The 16119-nt window shown below is 54.5% G+C and overlaps 1 long non-coding RNA gene across 1 annotated transcript; it reads right to left on the bottom strand.

The window, feature by feature from the left end:
* Positions 1–5001: 5001 nt before the first annotated feature.
* On the bottom strand, positions 5002–9198 carry LOC138065547 (uncharacterized). The gene is made up of 5 exons (XR_011138573.1): positions 8992–9198; positions 6632–6687; positions 6495–6535; positions 6355–6413; positions 5002–6254 (listed from the first exon to the last, which is right to left on the bottom strand). It is a non-coding gene; the product is annotated as an uncharacterized lncRNA (long non-coding RNA).
* Between the last annotated feature and the right edge of the window lie 6921 nt (positions 9199–16119).

Here is a 16119-nt window from a genome sequence, read left to right as displayed (position 1 = left end):
CCTAACCCTAACCCTAACCCTAACCCTAACCCTAACCCTAACCCTAACCCTAACCCTAACCCTAACCCTAACCCTAACCCTAACCCTAACCCTAACCCTAACCCTAACCCTAACCCTAACCCTAACCCTAACCCTAACCCTAACCCTAACCCTAACCCTAACCCTAACCCTAACCCTAACCCTAACCCTAACCCTAACCCTAACCCTAACCCTAACCCTAACCCTAACCCTAACCCTAACCCTAACCCTAACCCTAACCCTAACCCTAACCCTAACCCTAACCCTAACCCTAACCCTAACCCTAACCCTAACCCTAACCCTAACCCTAACCCTAACCCTAACCCTAACCCTAACCCTAACCCTAACCCTAACCCTAACCCTAACCCTAACCCTAACCCTAACCCTAACCCTAACCCTAACCCTAACCCTAACCCTAACCCTAACCCTAACCCTAACCCTAACCCTAACCCTAACCCTAACCCTAACCCTAACCCTAACCCTAACCCTAACCCCTAACCCTAACCCTAACCCTAACCCTAACCCTAACCCTAACCCTAACCCTAACCCTAACCCTAACCCTAACCCTAACCCTAACCCTAACCCTAACCCTAACCCTAACCCTAACCCTAACCCTAACCCTAACCCTAACCCTAACCCTAACCCTAACCCTAACCCTAACCCTAACCCTAACCCTAACCCTAACCCTAACCCTAACCCTAACCCTAACCCTAACCCTAACCCTAACCCTAACCCTAACCCTAACCCTAACCCTAACCCTAACCCTAACCCTAACCCTAACCCTAACCCTAACCCTAACCCTAACCCTAACCCTAACCCTAACCCTAACCCTAACCCTAACCCTAACCCTAACCCTAACCCTAACCCTAACCCTAACCCTAACCCTAACCCTAACCCTAACCCTAACCCTAACCCTAACCCTAACCCTAACCCTAACCCTAACCCTAACCCTAACCCTAACCCTAACCCTAACCCTAACCCTAACCCTAACCCTAACCCTAACCCTAACCCTAACCCTAACCCTAACCCTAACCCTAACCCTAACCCTAACCCTAACCCTAACCCTAACCCTAACCCTAACCCTAACCCTAACCCTAACCCTAACCCTAACCCTAACCCTAACCCTAACCCTAACCCTAACCCTAACCCTAACCCTAACCCTAACCCTAACCCTAACCCTAACCCTAACCCTAACCCTAACCCTAACCCTAACCCTAACCCTAACCCTAACCCTAACCCTAACCCTAACCCTAACCCTAACCCTAACCCTAACCCTAACCCTAACCCTAACCCTAACCCTAACCCTAACCCTAACCCTAACCCTAACCCTAACCCTAACCCTAACCCTAACCCTAACCCTAACCCTAACCCTAACCCTAACCCTAACCCTAACCCTAACCCTAACCCTAACCCTAACCCTAACCCTAACCCTAACCCTAACCCTAACCCTAACCCTAACCCTAACCCTAACCCTAACCCTAACCCTAACCCTAACCCTAACCCTAACCCTAACCCTAACCCTAACCCTAACCCTAACCCTAACCCTAACCCTAACCCTAAATGGCTCTAACCCTAACCCTAACCCTAACCCTAACCCTAACCCTAACCCTAACCCTAACCCTAACCCTAACCCTAACCCTAACCCTAACCCTAACCCTAACCCTAACCCTAACCCTAACCCTAACCCTAACCCTAACCCTAACCCTAACCCTAACCCTAACCCTAACCCTAACCCTAACCCTAACCCTAACCCTAACCCTAACCCTAACCCTAACCCTAACCCTAACCCTAACCCTAACCCTAACCCTAACCCTAACCCTAACCCTAACCCTAACCCTAACCCTAACCCTAACCCTAACCCTAACCCTAACCCTAACCCTAACCCTAACCCTAACCCTAACCCTAACCCTAACCCTAACCCTAACCCTAACCCTGTAGGGTGACTTCAGTAACTGTAGTGTGGCAGGCTCCCTCTAGGGGTGGGGGGGGGTGGGGCGTGGTGGTGTAGGTTGCTGTATACAGATTGCTGTACAGGTTGTATATAAAAGAATAAAAACAATAAGAGGAGGGAAAATGAATTTGCATATGGAAAGAAATCAGGGGCAGGGTTAGGATGCTAATTGGGAGTAAAGAATTATTATCTGAATAAATTGGGATAATAATTGATTACTCCCAATTAGCATGCTCAAAGAGAGGAGGGAGAGAGCAAAGAGAGGAGGGAGAGAGCAAAGAGAGGAGGGAGAGAGCAAAGAGAGGAGGGAGAGAGCAAAGAGAGGAGGGAGAGAGCAAAGAGAGGAGGGAGAGAGCAAAGAGAGGAGGGAGAGAGCAAAGAGAGGAGGGAGAGAGCAAAGAGAGGAGGGAGAGAGCAAAGAGAGGAGGGAGAGAGCAAAGAGAGGAGGGAGAGAGCAAAGAGAGGAGGGAGAGAGCAAAGAGAGGAGGGAGAGAGCAAAGAGAGGAGGGAGAGAGCAAAGAGAGGAGGGAGAGAGCAAAGAGAGGAGGGAGAGAGCAAAGAGAGGAGGGAGAGAGCAAAGAGAGGAGGGAGAGAGCAAAGAGAGGAGGGAGAGAGCAAAGAGAGGAGGGAGAGAGCAAAGAGAGGAGGGAGAGAGCAAAGAGAGGAGGGAGAGAGCAAAGAGAGGAGGGAGAGAGCAAAGAGAGGAGGGAGAGAGCAAAGAGAGGAGGGAGAGAGCAAAGAGAGGAGGGAGAGAGCAAAGAGAGGAGGGAGAGAGCAAAGAGAGGAGGGAGAGAGCAAAGAGAGGAGGGAGAGAGCAAAGAGAGGAGGGAGAGAGCAAAGAGAGGAGGGAGAGAGCAAAGAGAGGAGGGAGAGAGCAAAGAGAGGAGGGAGAGAGCAAAGAGAGGAGGGAGAGAGCAAAGAGAGGAGGGAGAGAGCAAAGAGAGGAGGGAGAGAGCAAAGAGAGGAGGGAGAGAGCAAAGAGAGGAGGGAGAGAGCAAAGAGAGGAGGGAGAGAGCAAAGAGAGGAGGGAGAGAGCAAAGAGAGGAGGGAGAGAGCAAAGAGAGGAGGGAGAGAGCAAAGAGAGGAGGGAGAGAGCAAAGAGAGGAGGGAGAGAGCAAAGAGAGGAGGGAGAGAGCAAAGAGAGGAGGGAGAGAGCAAAGAGAGGAGGGAGAGAGCAAAGAGAGGAGGGAGAGAGCAAAGAGAGGAGGGAGAGAGCAAAGAGAGGAGGGAGAGAGCAAAGAGAGGAGGGAGAGAGCAAAGAGAGGAGGGAGAGAGCAAAGAGAGGAGGGAGAGAGCAAAGAGAGGAGGGAGAGAGCAAAGAGAGGAGGGAGAGAGCAAAGAGAGGAGGGAGAGAGCAAAGAGAGGAGGGAGAGAGCAAAGAGAGGAGGGAGAGAGCAAAGAGAGGAGGGAGAGAGCAAAGAGAGGAGGGAGAGAGCAAAGAGAGGAGGGAGAGAGGAGATAGACAAAATTACAGTGGACAAAAATCATAAAATAAAACCAGAGCCCAGAGGGGGGACTCTAACCACCGAGGAAAAGAAAAAGAAAAAAAAGGAGAAATACTGAAATAAGGAGAAATAGAATAACCAACATAGAGGCTAACATTATGACAGCAGAGATAAAATAGAAAAACTACAGGAAAGAACACAGAGGGAGAAAGCAAAAGTAAGCACAAAGCAAGAGGGGGAAAGCAAAGGAGGACAACAAGGCAGGAGGGAGAAAGAAACAAAAGAAGGTCAATGAGAGACAAAATAAGAGAAAAAATTGGTCCTGCTCTTTCTTTCTTTTTTAGGAGGCCACAGCAAGACCACCATACAAATAAGAACCAGGATAAATTTTCTCTCCTATTTCGACTTGAAAGGGGAAGGTGAACAAGAGCAAAGGACTTCTGTGCAACATGTATGGAAATAACACAACAGAAACAAACAACAAAATCCTCTTTATTGGAAAGGAGACACAAACACAGCCACCTCTATCATCTTTATTGCTCCAAAAAGGAAAAAAAAACTACAACAATCTCCTTATTCCAACAGCATGAGAAACACCTCCACCTTCATTCATCACTACATAAGCATGCTCATCTCCACACTACAGGACAGCCGCTTCTGCACCTCCAAAAAAAAAGGGGGAAAGACATGTCAGTTACAAAACACTAAACAAAACCACCCGAACAACATAACATACCAGCCCACCATCCACAGCAGCTGCACACACTCTTCACCGACCTTCTCTACAATCGCACCGATGCTACGCCCATCCGGCAGCATACACTCTACCTCCCTGCACTTACAAGGAAACACCAGCAGTTTTTTGGGACAGCTCTCGGTAACAACATTACCGAGCGCTTCCAAATACCGCCCTGCCTAGAAAACCCCGGCCCCGAGCCGCACCTCCGCGCCGACATTGGCGACGATCGTCGCCTCGCGGAGTGACCGGGACCGGGGAAAAAAAAAACCCAGCCGGGGGAAGCAAAAAAAAAATCCCCCGGCTGGGGTTTTTTTTTGTAAAAAAAAAAAAGAAAAAAATTTTACTTGCTAACTACAGCCTGTAAGAACAAAAGGTGCATACAAGCTTAGACACATTCCATACTAAACCCCCCCCCCCCCCAACATCCACACGACTGTCCACTCACTCCCACCACAGGCACTCTGCCTCCCTGCACTACATGGTGAACGGCACCAGTTTTTAGGACCGCTCGCGGAAACAGCATTACTGAGCATTTCCACATACCGCCCTGCCTAAAAAAAACCCAGCCCGACCTGCACAGCAACATGGGCAATGATCAAATCACCTCAGACAGTGAACAACACCACAGGAAAAAAAAGTCAGGGGGAAAAAAAAAATTTCACCCACCTGGGGGTTTCCATTAAAAAAAACACTCTAAATGCTAAGTACAATCAGAAAACAAACCAAACACATGCATACAGACTTAGATACACTCAATACCAAACCCAAACAACAACCACACAATTACCCACACCCTCCCACCGCAGCCATTCCTCACCTCTACTAACACAGCCCATTTCCAACCATTTAAAAGGGAACGCTGCACTGCCGTGAACAGGCTCCCACCAAAAACACCATTCCCATCCATCAAATAAATATACAAACAATAAAACTATGCTTTGCCTTACAGTTTCACTCTCACAGAAACCCTAACAAGGTCCCAAGGATACAGTACTTAGCACAGCCCACACCCTCTGCTACACCCAGAGGCGAGGCAGCTCCAGCTCCACACACAAAGACACAAACACACAGACACAACAACAATCACAGCACAAACAACACTCTCGGCCAGAAAGCCCTACAACGACACATCCCTGCGGCTCACGGGCACGGGAGAAGCCCATAATGGCAAGCAGCTGGCAAAGCCAGGACCGTGAACACACGAGAGGCCAGCCAGAAAGATCCAAGGCTGAAACCACACAGGGAAGACCACCCTGAAAGGATGCCACGAAGGCAAGGAAGAGCGGCCGCGGAAGGCAAGGAAGAGCATCGCCACGAAGATGAATGGCTGCAGAAGGCGAGGAAGAGCAGCCGTGGAAGGCGAGGAAGAGCATCGACGCAAAGATGAACGGCCACGGAATGCAAGGAAGAGCGGCCGCGGAAGGCGAGGAAGAGCATCGCCACAAAGATGAGCGGCCGCAGAAGGCGAGGAAGAGCATCGCCACAAAGAAGAGTGGCCACGGAAGGCGAGGAAGAGCAGCCACGGAAGGTGAGGAGCATCACCACAAAGATGAGTGGCCGCGGAAGGCGAGGAGTATCGCCACAAAGATGAACAGCCACAGACAGCTACGAAGCTAATTCAGCGCAACACACCGACCCTTTTGGTGGGCGGCACACGAGGAGACACCGTCCCTCGACGCAACGCTGAGCGCTCGGGCCGCTCAATAGCCTGCGGATGCCTAACACCCTAGCCCTGCAAAGTTTACACCATGCTCCACAATCACACAGGACAAGAGCAACATCAACACCTCTGCAAAACACAGGACACCGACAACACACACAGAACACAGCACACAACAACACAGACACAGGCTGGAGCTGCCCGGACTACCACACCCACCTCTGCCTCTACCTCACACACAGCACCCACCCTCAGGAGGCCTCCACACTACACTGATTGGCAGCACACACACACACACACACACACACACACTGCCCAAGACACACCAACATCCTTGACCCCCTCCACTTAGCTTGGGCACTGTCGTGCGTCACCGTCCATCCTCAAGAGCCAGCCTCGATGCCAGGCACCTCCTCTCTGATCTTCCTTCGCCCTCACCACCTGCCAAAACAGACCACAAACCATCACCTGCATGCCACACAGCTCCAGCCTCTTCCCCAAAAAACACCCCCCTCCAAAACAACACAGTCCCTCCGCTCACCTGAAACACGTCCGTTCCAAACTCAGAGATCCTGCCCAGCACTAGGACACCCACAGCACCTGGGAAAAACAACACAAAGTTACTCTTCTGCCAGGCAGCACCCAACAGCCCTACTACAAAAGGCACACCGTGCCACTCACCTCAAATCCTCAGCCATCCGGGAAGAGGCCCCCCACAGCACCTGACAAAAAGCACAACAAAAGACATTACTGAGAGGCAGCCCGACACCACCCAACCAAATGATAAAGCTCTCAACGACAAGCTGCCCCCCTCTTACCTGCTCAGCCTCCGCCTCAGCACTCGGCTTCTCCACGCCACAACTGCATCCTACACCTGCAGAACCAGAGAAAACACCACACCTTGAGGGGATGTTTGCAAAAGCACAGCCCATCCACACCCACCCCTTGCTCCCACACCTTTACCTGTGCTGCTCACCCTTCCCCACTGTCAGGCTACAGGAGGCCGCGCCAAGCTCCACCACGCACCTGCAAAACCAGAACACCACTGGGCAACAGGCACAGCACCAACAACACAACAGACCCGCTCCACGCTCTGCTCCATCTCGCACACCAACACTCACCTGGCCGGGCTCCTCCTAGGCACAAGCAACCCGCTTGCCTCACGGCTTCCCACCTACAAACACAAAACAAACATTGTTCAGGGAACCGCTGCCCAAGACACCCTCCTGCAAACAGCACTCACGAGCTCACCTCCTTAGAGCACGTCTCGGTCTTCCTCCGTCTCCCTCAGGCACCCACAACACTGCTCCGCATCTGCAAAAGCAACACAAAAGGGAACACCTCAAGGCAGACCTATCCCCATTCCACTCCCCTTCACCGCTCCACTCTGCACGCTGCCATTGCTAAAACCCACAGACAAGGCACCTCCAGCCCCAAACAAACAGGCACGCTCACAAACAGCACACACAAACTCAGAACAAAGCCCTAGGCAGAAAGAACAGTGCTCACGCATAGGACCCCGCGGGCCACAAAGCCCTACAACGCCACAACTGTGCGGCTCAGAGGCTCGGGAGAAGCCCAGGAAAGTCCAACGCCACGATCCGTGACAGAAAGCAGCCACCAAAGCCACAACCATCAATGCACAAGAGGCTGGCCAGAAAGACCCAAGACCACGACCACACAGGGAAGAAAACCCTGAAAGCATGCCACGAAGGCAAGGAAGAGCGGCCGCGGAAGGCGAGGAAGAGCATCGCCGCAAAGATGAGCGGCCACGGAAGGCGAGGAACAGCGGCCGCGGAAGGCGAGGAAGAGCATCGCCGCAAAGATGAGCGGCCGCGGAAGGCGAGGAAGAGCATCGCCGCAAAGATGAGCGGCCACAGAAGGCGAGGAAGAGCATCGCCGCAAAGATGAGCGGCCACAGAAGGCGAGGAAGAGCATCGCCGCAAAGATGAGCGGCCACAGAAGGCGAGGAAGAGCATCGCCGCAAAGATGAGCGGCCACAGAAGGCGAGGAAGAGCATCGCCGCAAAGATGAGCGGCCACAGAAGGCGAGGAAGAGCGGCCGCGGAAGGCGAGGAGCATCGCCACAGAGATGAACGGCCGCGGAAGGCGAGCAGTATCACCACAGAGATGAGCGGCCACAGACAGCTACGATGCTAATTCAGCGCAACACACCGACCCTTTTGGTGGGCAGCACACGAGGAGACACCGTCCCTCGACGCAACGCTGAGCGCTCGGGCCGCTCAATAGCCTGCGGATGCCTAACACCCTAGCCCTGCAAAGTTTACACCATGCTCCACAATCACACAGGACAAGAGCAACATCAACACCTCTGCAAAACACAGGACACCGACAACACACACCACACAGTACACAACAACACAGACACAGGCTGGAGCTGCCCGGACTACCACACCCACCTCTGCCTCTACCTCACACACAGCACCCACCCTCAGGAGGCCTCCACACTACACTGATTGGCAGCACATGCATACACACACCCCCCCCACACACCGCCCAAGACACACCAACACCCTTGACCCCCTCCACTTAGCTTGGGCACTGCTGTGCGTCACCGTCCATCCTCAAGAGCCAGCCTCGATGCCAGGCACCTCCTCTCTGATCTTCTTTCAGTCACAAACCTTCGCCCTCACCACCTGCCAAAACAGACCACAAACCATCACCTGCATGCCACACACCTCCAGCCTCTTCCCCAAAAAACACCCCCCTCCAAAACAACACGGTCCCTCCGCTCACCTGAAACACGACCGTTCCAAACTCAGAGATCCTGCCCAGCACTAGGACACCCACAGCACCTGGGAAAAACAACACAAAGTTACTCTTCTGCCAGGCAGCACCCAACAGCCCTACTACAAAAGGCACACCGTGCCACTCACCTCAAATCCTCAGCCATCCAGGAAGAGGCCCCCCACAGCACCTGACAAAAAGCACAACAAAAGACATTACTGAGAGGCAGCCCGACACCACCCAACCAAATGATAAAGCTCTCAACGACAAGCTGCCCCCTCTTACCCTGCTCAGCCTCCGCCTCAGCACTCGGCTTCTCCACGCCACAACCGCATCCTACACCTGCAAAGTCAGAGACAATACCACAGCTTGAGGGGATGGCCACAAAACCGCAGCCCGTCCACACCCACCCACCGCTCCCACACCTTTACCTGTGCCGCTCACCCTTCCCCACTGTCAGGCTACAGGAGGCCGCGCCAAGCTCCGCCACGCACCTGCAAAACCAGAACACCACTGGGCAACAGGCACAGCACCAACAACACAACAGCCCCGCTCTACGCTCTGCTCCATCTCGCACACCAACACTCACCTGGCCGGGCTCCTCCTAGGCACAAGCAACCCGCTTGCCTCACGGCTTCCCACCTACAAACACAAAACAAACATTGTTCAGGGAACCGCTGCCCAAGACACCCTCCTGCAAACAGCACTCACGAGCTCACCTCCTTAGTGCACGTCTCGGTCTTCCTCCGTCTCCCTTGAGTACCTGGAACAATGCTCTGCATCTGCAAAAGCAACACAAAAGGGAACACCCCAAGGCAGATCTATCCCCATTCCACTCCCCATCACCGCTCCACTCTGCACGCTGCCATTGCTAAAACCCACAGGCAAGGCACCTCCAGCTCCAAACAAACATGCACACACACAAACAGCACACACAAACACAGAGGAAAGCCCTAGGCACAAAAACCAGTTCTCACGCATAAGAGCCTGCCGGGCACAAAGCCCGACGACACCACAACCCTGCAGCTTTCAGACTCAGGAGAAGCCCAGGAAAGACTCAAATGCCATGGCCTGTGACAGAAAGGGGCCAGCAAAGCCAGGACTGTGGATGCACAAGAGGCTGGCCAGAAAAACCCAAGGCCATGATCACACAGGGAAGAAAACCCTGAAAGGGAGCCCCAAAGGCAAAGAAGCGCCGCCGCCAAAAGAAGCGCCGCCGCCAAAAGAAGCGCCGCCGCCAAAAGAAGCGCCGCCGCCAAAAGAAGCGCCGCCGCCAAAAGAAGCGCCGCCGCCAAAAGAAGCGCCGCCGCCAAAAGAAGCGCCGCCGCCAAAAGAAGCGCCGCCGCCAAAAGAAGCGCCGCCGCCAAAAGAAGCGCCACAGAAGAGCGGCCACAGATAGCTATGATGCAAATCCGACGCAACAAGATACCCTTTTTTGCAGGCAGCACAGCAGGAGATATGATTCGTTCCCACAATGCTCAAGACACAGGCCACTCAAAAGCCTGCAGATGCCTACCACACCAGTGCTTTGAAGTCAGCACTGTGCTCCATGAGCACAAAGGACAAGAGCAACATCAAGCCCTAAGCAAAACACAGGACACCTACAACACACAACATACAGCACACATCACCACAGACAGGTTGGAGATGCCCAGCCTCTAGCACAGCCCCACAGCCTCGACCTCAAAAACACTCATCCTAAAGAGCACTCAACACTGCACTGATTGTCAGCAAACACATACACACAAACCCCCAAGACATGCCAACGCCCTTGACCCCCCTCCACTTAGCTTGGGCATTGCTGCACGTCACCATCCATCCTCGAGAGCCAGCCTCGATACCAGGCAAATCCTCTCTGATCTTCCTTCAGTCACAAACCTTCACCTTCACCACCTGCCAAAACACAAGTGGTCACCTGCACACCAGATGGCTCCAGCCTCTTCCCCAAAAACACCCTCCTCCCAAACACCACACTCCCTCTCCTCACCTGCGACGCACCCGGTCCAAACTCAGATAGTGCAGCTTCGGGGCAGGGGGGGGATTACCCCCCCCAACACCTGGGAAAAACAACACAAAGTTACTCTTCTGCCAGGCGGCACCCAACAGCCCTACGACTACTGACACGCTGCTCCGCTCACCTCCAATCCTCAGCCATCCTGGAAGGGGCCCACACAGCGCCTGAAAAAGCAAAGCAAAGGACATCACCCAGAGGCAGCCCGACACCACCCTGCCGCACCGTAAAGCTCTCCACCACAAGCTGCCCCTCGCACCTGCTCAGCCTCCCTCTCGGCGCTCAGCTGCTCCACACAACTGCGTCCAGCGCCTGCAGAGTCAGAGTAAGTACCACACCTTGAGGGCATGCCCGCAAAAGCGCAGTCCGTCCGCACCCACCCTCGGCTCCCACGCCTTTACCTGCGCTGCTCACCCGTCTCCGCGCCAGGCTACGGGTCGCCCTGCCGAGCTGTCACGCACCTGCAAAACCAGAACGGCAGTGGGCCATGGGGACCGTGCCATCAACACAACAGCCCCACTCTATGCTCCACTTCATCTCGCACACCAACACTCACCTGGCCGGGCTCCTCCTGGGCACAATCTACCCGCTTGCCTCACGGCTTCCCACCTACACACACAAAACAAACATTGTTCAGGGAACCGCTGCCCAAGATGCTCTCCTGCCAACAACGCTCACACGCTCACCTGCTTCGCACAGGCTCCGTTCCTCCTCTGTCTCCCTCAGGCACCTGCGGCGCTGCTCCGCATCTGCAAAAAACAGGAAGTGGAGCACCCAGAAGCTCACCAATCACCATTCCCCTCCATCACCGCTCCACTCTGCACGCTGCCATTGCTAAAACCCACAGGCGAGGCACCTCCAGCCCAAACAAACAGGCACGCACACAAACAGCAGACAAACATGGAGCAAAGGCCCTAGGCAGAAAAAATGGTTCTCACACACAAGACCTTGATGGCCACAAAGCCCTACGATGGCACAACTGTGTGGCTCAGAGGCTTAGGAGAAGCCCAGGAAAGTCAAATGCCACGCTCTGTGACAGAAAGGGGCCAGCAAAGCCAGGACCATCGATGCACAAGACACCAGCCAGAAAGACCCAAGACCGCAACCACACAGGGAAGAAAACCCTGAAAGGATGCCACAAAGGCAAAGAAGAGCGGCCGCGGAAGGCAAAGGGCATCGCCACAAAGGCAAAGAAGAGCGGCCGCGGAAGGCAAAGGGCATCGCCACAAAGGCAAAGAAGAGCGGCCGCGGAAGGCAAAGGGCATCGCCACAAAGGCAAAGAAGAGCGGCCGCGGAAGGCAAAGGGCATCGCCACAAAGGCAAAGAAGAGCGGCCGCGGAAGGCAAAGGGCATCGCCACAAAGGCAAAGAAGAGCGGCCGCGGAAGGCAAAGGGCATCGCCACAAAGGCAAAGAAGAGCGGCCGCGGAAGGCGAAGGGCATCGCCACAAAGGCAAAGAAGAGCGGCCGCAGACAGCTACGATGCTAATTCAACACCGCACACCGACCCTTTTTGTCTGCGGCGCAGAAGGAGACGCGACCCATTGACGACGTTGGGCGCTCAGGCCGCTCAAAACCCTCTGGATGCCTAACACCCTAGCGCTGCAAAGTGTACGCTGTGCTCCACAATCACACAGGACAAGAGCAATGTCAAGACCTGAGCAAAACACAGGACACCTACAACTGTGTGGCTCAGAGGCTTAGGAGAAGCCCAGGAAAGTCAAATGCCACGCTCTGTGACAAAAAGGGGCCAGCAAAGCCAGGACCATCGATGCACAAGACACCAGCCAGAAAGACCCAAGACCGCAACCACACAGGGAAGAAAACCCTGAAAGGATGCCACAAAGGCAAAGAAGAGCGGCCGCGGAAGGCGAAGGACACGACACAGGACACAACAACGCAGACACACGCTGGAGCTGCCTGGCCTGGCACACCCCCCCCTCCGCCTCTACCTCACGCACAGCACTCATCCTGAGGAGCCCTCTGCCCTACACTGATTGGCAGCACGTGCACACCCACACCCACACAACACACCAACACCCTGGGGCTGCGCAACTTAGCTTGGGGAGTGCTCCGGGCCACTGGCCGTCCTCGAGAGCCAGCCTTGACGCCAGGCACGTCCTCTCGGATCGTCCTTCGGTCGCAAACCTTCCCCGTCGTCACCTGCCAAAAGAGAGCGCGAGCCGGCACCCACGTGCCCCACCGCTCCGGCCTCTCCCCCCAAAAACACCCTCCTCCCAAACACCACAGTACCTCTCCTCACCTGCGACACACCCGGTCCAAACTCAGACACCGCAGCTTGGGGGGGGGAAGGGGATACCCCCCCCAGCACCTGGGAAAACCAACGCAACAAAGTTACTCTTCGGCCAGGTGGCACCCAACAGCCCTACGACTACTGACACGCTGCTCCGCTCACCTCCGATCCTCAGCCCTTCCGGAAGAGGCCCGCACAGCACCTGAAAAAGCAAAGCAAAGGACATCACCCAGAGGCAGCCTGACACCACCCTGCTGCACCGTAAAGTTCTCCACCACAAGCTGCCCCTCGCACCTGCTCAGCCTCCCTCTCGGCGCTCAGCTTCTCCACGCCACGACTTCGTGCAAAGCCTAAGAAAAAAACACAGAGCTGTCCCGCTGCTCTTACGTTCATGAATGGCCTTTGCTTCCCCAACTGTAGCAATGAGTCTCCCGGGATCACTTTACAGCCTTGAATGCTGTTATTAGCTGAGGTGATTCCAGAGCACTGCCGATGCAGGAGACCAAAAGCAGAATGAGCTGGGAAGGGAGAGACCCCCGGTTTATGTAACCCTAGGCCCCACCCACTGCCCTACCCACAAGCCCTTCGGAGGGGAGGGGCAAACCAATGGCTGCCATAAATACACAGGGCTGCGCAGAAGAGACTCTCTTTCTTCCACTCAGGATTTAGACTGGAGAGCACAGAAAGGCTAAAGAGACCTCTTCTATGAAACAGAACATCTCTTTTGCTACTAAGGCTTCATATAGTCTATCCACGATACCAAGAGGTACGTTGTTAAACTTCTTTCCGCTCTAACTGGCGCAAGCCTTTGCATTACACGCTAGACATCGGTTCTGCTTAGACTTAGAAAGAAATTACAACGTTCCACCTAGCCTATAAAGGGAACACGATACCGCAGCGCTCTAATTGGTTCTGGTCTGCATAGAATACAGCTGTTCTGGCAGAGCAGTATTTCCTGTAGGGCAAAGCAGGATATTAAAATGAACTCCTGCAACAAGACCTCTTCTGTTATAGAAGTACTTCTAAAGAAGATTATTTCCTGGATAGTACCTAGAAGGATTAGAAAAAGAGGGCAGCAGATAGAAAGGTTCATCGCCCAGGAGACTACTATCTCCGTATCGCTAACGGGAGGACTGACGCGAGCAGACCTCGAGACGGCTCCCGAGAGCGCGAGAGGGACGCTAAGAGGGCTGAAGGACCGACGCGGCGCTCTGGGGCGCCACAAAGAAGAGCCCGGAATAAAATGAAGGGGCTCCTCAGAGGTCTGCGGGGTCGACAGAAGTCTGTGCGACGCGACAAAGCTCGACAGAGGAATCCAGACCGGATTAGACGTTTCCGGCGGAGGCAGAGAGCAATAAAAACAAGCCGGTAGAGAACCACTAACGCCTCCCTAAAGGGCCGAGGGGAAAAAGGAGAGTGCTGAGACCGTTAGATGATGAACGGAGCACACTGGGGCGTAAGAAAGCCTCAGTGCCAGTTCTGAGGAGAGAGTCAAAAGACAGTTCCGGGGAAAAAAAAAAAGCTAAGACTCCACAGCGTGCTAGAGAGGTGCTAAAGGGCCTAGAGGGCCAACCGAGCTCTGTGAGGGAAGATAAAAGGCCAAAAGAAGGCTCCGGAGCAAAACTGAGGGCGGCCGAAGGGGCCGGAGGCCCGACGCGGGGCTCCGGGATGCGACGAAAGGCTCCGGATGCGTTCTGAGGGCGCTGCAGGGGTCCTAAATCGGTCTAGAGGGTCAAGATACAGCCCTGGGAAAAAAGGAAGGCCAAAAGAGTAGTCAGGAGCACGCTGGAGGGGTTCTAAGGTGTCTACACGGCCCAAAAAAAGACTCTGGGGAGCAAGGAAACCGTCAAGAGGGGTTCAGCGGTGACTAGATGGCTCCGGAGGACTCTGGAGGGCCAGAAGACAGCTCTGGGGAACAAGAAAGGCCAAAGGGTAGTCCGGAATGCACTGGAGGAGTCCTAAGGGACCCGATGGGCCAAAAAAAGGCTCCGGGGCGCAATTCTGGCCAAAAGAGGCATCTAGAGTGGACTAGAGAGGCGCCAAGAGGACTGGACGGCAAAAGCAGGGCTCCGAGGCACGACAAAGGCCTCCGGAGGGGTTCTGAAGGGACCGGATGGGGGCTAAAGGGGCTGCAGGTCGAAAAGACGTCTCTGGGGCACAAAGAAGGCTGGAAGGGAAGTCCAGAGCACGCCAGAGGGGTGCTAAGGGGTCCGCGTGGCCAAAAAATGACTCTGGGGAACGAGGAAGAACTCAGGAGGGGGTCTCGGCAGACGAGAGGGGCCCAACGGGGACGAGAGGGCGAAAGCCTAAGAACTGCGGGGACGAGGAAAGTGTCATGAGGTGCCCTGAGGGAATAGGAGGGGCCCTGTGGGATCGGGAGGACCAAAAAAGCTCCGGGGAGCGACAAAGGCCTCGAGATGATTTCTGAAGGGACTAGAGGGAGGCTAAAGGGTTTAGTGGGCCGGAAGACAGCTCTGGGGCACAAAGAAGGTGGAAAGAGTAGCCCGGAGAGCACTAGTTGGGGTGCTAAGGGGTGAGGAAGGCCAACAGAGGTCTGGGAGGAGAAATAAAAGACGGAAAGAGGGCTCCAGAGCAGAAGAGAGGGCAGCCGAGGGGGCTGGAGGGCCGACGCGGGGCTCTGGGACGTGAGAAAGGGCTCTGGAGGGCTTCCGAGTGGACTACGGAGGGGCCTAAAGGGCCTCAAAGACCAAAGACAGCCTTGGGAAAGAAGGAAGGCCAAAAGAGTGGTCCAGAGAGAACAAGAGGGGCCCTAAGTGATCTGGAGGACGGACAAAGGACACTGGGGCACAATTTCAGCCAAAAGAGGTGTCTGGAGCAGACTAGAGGGCCTCTAAGAAACCCGGAGGGCCAAAGGAGGGCTCCTGCACAAAACCGAGCCCTCCGGAGGGGTTCTGAAAAGACTAGAGGGAGGGATTAAAGGGTCCGGAGGGCCTGAAGACAGCTCTGCGGCGCAAAGAAGGCCGAAAGAATAATCCAGAGTGCACTAGAGGGGGCCCTGAAGTGGTTTACATGACCAGAAAAACAGCTCTAGGGAGCAAGGACAAGCTCAGGAAGGATGCAGAGGCAACTAGAAAGTTCTCTGGCCCTCCAAACCCCTTAGCAACAGATCTAGGAACAAGGAAGGCCAAAAGAGTGGTCCAGACTGCCCTAGGGGTTCCTAAGGGGTCTAGAGGGCCAACAGAGGACTCCGGAGTGCTATTTGCTGCAAAAAAAGCATCCAGAGCAGACCTGAAATTTCCTAAGGGAAGCAACGGGCAAAAAAAAAAAAATCCTCT

The sequence above is a fragment of the Struthio camelus genome, unplaced genomic scaffold, assembly GCF_040807025.1.
Source record: "Struthio camelus isolate bStrCam1 unplaced genomic scaffold, bStrCam1.hap1 HAP1_SCAFFOLD_222, whole genome shotgun sequence".
NCBI lineage: Eukaryota > Metazoa > Chordata > Aves > Struthioniformes > Struthionidae > Struthio > Struthio camelus.
Note: the sequence above shows the minus strand (reverse complement) of the source record. Positions and strands in the feature narration are given on the sequence as shown.